Raw genomic sequence first — 5,000 nt, 5'->3', positions numbered from 1 at the left:
CTTCAGCGCTTCGCTCATATCCCCTACTACGGCTGTAGCATAGGGGGACCGCCAGAAGCGCTGGACCCTTCAGCGCTTCGCTCATATCCCCTACTACGGCTGTAGCATAGGGGGACCGCCAGAAGCGCTGGACCCTTCAGCGCTTCGCTCATATCCCCTACTACGGCTGTAGCATAGGGGGACCGCCAGAAGCGCTGGACCCTTCAGCGCTTCGCTCCTATCCCCTACTACGGCTGTAGCATAGGGGGACCGCCAGAAGCGCTGGACCCTTCAGCGCTTCGCTCATATCCCCTACTACGGCTGTAGCATAGGGGAACCGCCAGAAGCGCTGGACCCTTCAGCGCTTCGCTCATATCCCCTACTACGGCTGTAGCATAGGGGGACCGCCAGAAGCGCTGGACCCTTCAGCGCTTCGCTCATATCCCCTACTACGGCTGTAGCATAGGGGGACCGCCAGAAGCGCTGGACCCTTCAGCGCTTCGCTCATATCCCCTACTACGGCTGTAGCATAGGGGAACCGCCAGAAGCGCTGGACCCTTCAGCGCTTCGTCCCTACTACGGCTGTAACATAGGGGAACCGCCAGAAGCGCTGGACCCTTCAGCGCTTCGCTCATATCCCCTACTACGGCTGTAGCATAGGGGGACCGCCAGAAGCGCTGGACCCTTCAGCGCTTCGCTCATATCCCCTACTACGGCTGTAGCATAGGGGAACCGCCAGAAGCGCTGGACCCTTCAGCGCTTCGTCCCTACTACGGCTGTAACATAGGGGAACCGCCAGAAGCGCTGGACCCTTCAGCGCTTCGCTCATATCCCCTACTACGGCTGTAGCATAGGGGAACCGCCAGAAGCGCTGGACCCTTCAGCGCTTCGCTCCTATCCCCTAGTATACACTGGGTAGTCTGTTCCTATCATTGTGTGCAAGGTGGCTTGGTTACCCCCTACCAAAATGGGTCACAGCCGTAATAGGCGAAGTACAGAAGCGCTGGAACCTTCAGCGCTTCGCCCCTATCACGGCTTTAAAACCCGAGCGAAAAACTCTATGTCCTTAAACGAAATACCCGTTTTGCGCGGTCCATATCTCCGCGAAAACACAACGCACAGCCGGGACACTCATATCTAATTGTAGTCCAAGTCCCCCTCTACAAACACATCAGAGTGGATCCTGGATGCGACCTCCACAGCCGAGGCACGAGTCGGTCAAAGTAGGTCGCAGGGACCATATTACGCGCGCCATATCTACCCGGAAATAGAACGCACAGCGGGGATACTCATGCCCAGTTGTCGAGCTGGAAGTCCTCTAACCACCCATATAAGATGAATAATAAACGGATACACACAGCCGATGCAGCGCGTGTTTGAAAACCGCCGATCGATCTTCATACTCTGACAAAATCACAGCGAAAAATCCTTAAACCAAATACCCGTTTTGCGCGGTCCATATCTCCGCGAAAACACAACGCACAGCCGGGAACCTCATATCTAATTGTAGTCCAAGTCCACTTCTACAAACCTATCCGAGTGGATCCTGGATGCGAGGTCCACAGCCGAGGCACCACGCGGTCAAAGTAGGTCGCAGGGGCCCTATTACGCGCGCCATATCTACCCGGAAATGGAACGCACAGCGGGGATTCTTATTTTGAATACACGGTCGCGACGTCCTCTAACTACCCATATAAGCAGAATAATAAACGGGTATCCACAGCCGAGGCAGCACGTATTTGAAAACCGCCGACCGATCTTCATACTCTGACAAAATCACAGCGATAGCGCCAATACTCTGTTTCCTTAAACCAAATCGCCGTCTTGCGCGGTCCATATCCCCGCGAATACACAACGCACAGCCGGGACACCTATGCCGACCTGTAGCCACCGTCAACCTCTAAAGACATGTGGAGGGTGATCCACAATCGGACACTCACAGCCGAGGCACGACGCGGTCAAAGTAGGTCGCAGGGACCATATTACGCGCGCCATATCTACCCGGAAATAGAACGCACAGCGGGGATACTCATGCCCAGTTGTCGAGCTGGAAGTCCTCTAACCACCCATATAAGATGAATAATAAACGGATACACACAGCCGATGCAGCGCGTGTTTGAAAACCGCCGATCGATCTTCATACTCTGACAAAATCACAGCGAAAAATCCTTAAACCAAATACCCGTTTTGCGCGGTCCATATCTCCGCGAAAACACAACGCACAGCCGGGAACCTCATATCTAATTGTAGTCCAAGTCCACTTCTACAAACCTCACCGAGTGGATCCTGGATGCGAGGTCCACAGCCGAGGCACCACGCGGTCAAAGTAGGTCGCAGGGGCCCTATTACGCGCGCCATATCTACCCGGAAATGGAACGCACAGCGCGGGATTCTTATTTTGAATACACGGTCGCGACGTCCTCTAACTACCCATATAAGCAAATAATAAACGGGTATCCATAGCCGAGGCAGCACGTATTTGAAAACCGCCGACCGATCTTCATACTCTGACAAAATCACAGCGATAGCGCCAATACTCTGTTTCCTTAAACCAAATCGCCGTCTTGCGCGGTCCATATCCCCGCGAATACACAACGCACAGCCGGGACACCTATGCCGACCTGTAGCCACCGTCAACCTCTAAAGACATGTGGAGGGTGATCCACAATCGGACACTCACAGCCGAGGCACGACGCGGTCAAAGTAGGTCGCAGGGACCATATTACGCGCGCCATATCTACCCGGAAATAGAACGCACAGCGGGGATACTCATGCCCAGTTGTCAAGCTGGAAGTCCTCTAACCACCCATATAAGATGAATAATAAACGGATACACACAGCCGATGCAGCGCGTGTTTGAAAACCGCCGATCGATCTTCATACTCTGACAAAATCACAGCGAAAAATCCTTAAACCAAATACCCGTTTTGCGCGGTCCATATCTCCGCGAAAACACAACGCACAGCCGGGAACCTCATATCTAATTGTAGTCCAAGTCCACTTCTACAAACCTATCCGAGTGGATCCTGGATGCGAGGTCCACAGCCGAGGCACCACGCGGTCAAAGTAGGTCGCAGGGGCCCTATTACGCGCGCCATATCTACCCGGAAATGGAACGCACAGCGGGGATTCTTATTTTGAATACACGGTCGCGACGTCCTCTAACTACCCATATAAGCAGAATAATAAACGGGTATCCACAGCCGAGGCAGCACGTATTTGAAAACCGCCGACCGATCTTCATACTCTGACAAAATCACAGCGATAGCGCCAATACTCTGTTTCCTTAAACCAAATCGCCGTCTTGCGCGGTCCATATCCCCGCGAATACACAACGCACAGCCGGGACACCTATGCCGACCTGTAGCCACCGTCAACCTCTAAAGACATGTGGAGGGTGATCCACAATCGGACACTCACAGCCGAGGCACGACGCGGTCAAAGTAGGTCGCAGGGACCATATTACGCGCGCCATATCTACCCGGAAATAGAACGCACAGCGGGGATACTCATGCCCAGTTGTCGAGCTGGAAGTCCTCTAACCACCCATATAAGATGAATAATAAACGGATACACACAGCCGATGCAGCGCGTGTTTGAAAACCGCCGATCGATCTTCATACTCTGACAAAATCACAGCGAAAAATCCTTAAACCAAATACCCGTTTTGCGCGGTCCATATCTCCGCGAAAACACAACGCACAGCCGGGAACCTCATATCTAATTGTAGTCCAAGTCCACTTCTACAAACCTATCCGAGTGGATCCTGGATGCGAGGTCCACAGCCGAGGCACCACGCGGTCAAAGTAGGTCGCAGGGGCCCTATTACGCGCGCCATATCTACCCGGAAATGGAACGCACAGCGGGGATTCTTATTTTGAATACACGGTCGCGACGTCCTCTAACTACCCATATAAGCAGAATAATAAACGGGTATCCACAGCCGAGGCAGCACGTATTTGAAAACCGCCGACCGATCTTCATACTCTGACAAAATCACAGCGATAGCGCCAATACTCTGTTTCCTTAAACCAAATCGCCGTCTTGCGCGGTCCATATCCCCGCGAATACACAACGCACAGCCGGGACACCTATGCCGACCTGTAGCCACCGTCAACCTCTAAAGACATGTGGAGGGTGATCCACAATCGGACACTCACAGCCGAGGCACGACGCGGTCAAAGTAGGTCGCAGGGACCATATTACGCGCGCCATATCTACCCGGAAATAGAACGCACAGCGGGGATACTCATGCCCAGTTGTCGAGCTGGAAGTCCTCTAACCACCCATATAAGATGAATAATAAACGGATACACACAGCCGATGCAGCGCGTGTTTGAAAACCGCCGATCGATCTTCATACTCTGACAAAATCACAGCGAAAAATCCTTAAACCAAATACCCGTTTTGCGCGGTCCATATCTCCGCGAAAACACAACGCACAGCCGGGAACCTCATATCTAATTGTAGTCCAAGTCCACTTCTACAAACCTATCCGAGTGGATCCTGGATGCGAGGTCCACAGCCGAGGCACCACGCGGTCAAAGTAGGTCGCAGGGGCCCTATTACGCGCGCCATATCTACCCGGAAATGGAACGCACAGCGGGGATTCTTATTTTGAATACACGGTCGCGACGTCCTCTAACTACCCATATAAGCAGAATAATAAACGGGTATCCACAGCCGAGCAGCACGTATTTGAAAACCGCCGACCGATCTTCATACTCTGACAAAATCACAGCGATAGCGCCAATACTCTGTTTCCTTAAACCAAATCGCCGTCTTGCGCGGGTCCATATCCCCGCGAATACACAACGCACAGCCGGGACACCTATGCCGACCTGTAGCCACCGTCAACCTCTAAAGACATGTGGAGGGTGATCCACAATCGGACACTCACAGCCGAGGCACGACGCGGTCAAAGTAGGTCGCAGGGACCATATTACGCGCGCCATATCTACCCGGAAATAGAACGCACAGCGGGGATACTCATGCCCAGTTGTCAAGCTGGAAGTCCTCTA

The sequence above is a fragment of the Anarhichas minor genome, unplaced genomic scaffold (assembly GCF_050575085.1).
Source record: "Anarhichas minor isolate MPS153535 unplaced genomic scaffold, ASM5057508v1 ptg000207l, whole genome shotgun sequence".
Lineage (NCBI taxonomy): Eukaryota > Metazoa > Chordata > Actinopteri > Perciformes > Anarhichadidae > Anarhichas > Anarhichas minor.
Note: the sequence above shows the minus strand (reverse complement) of the source record.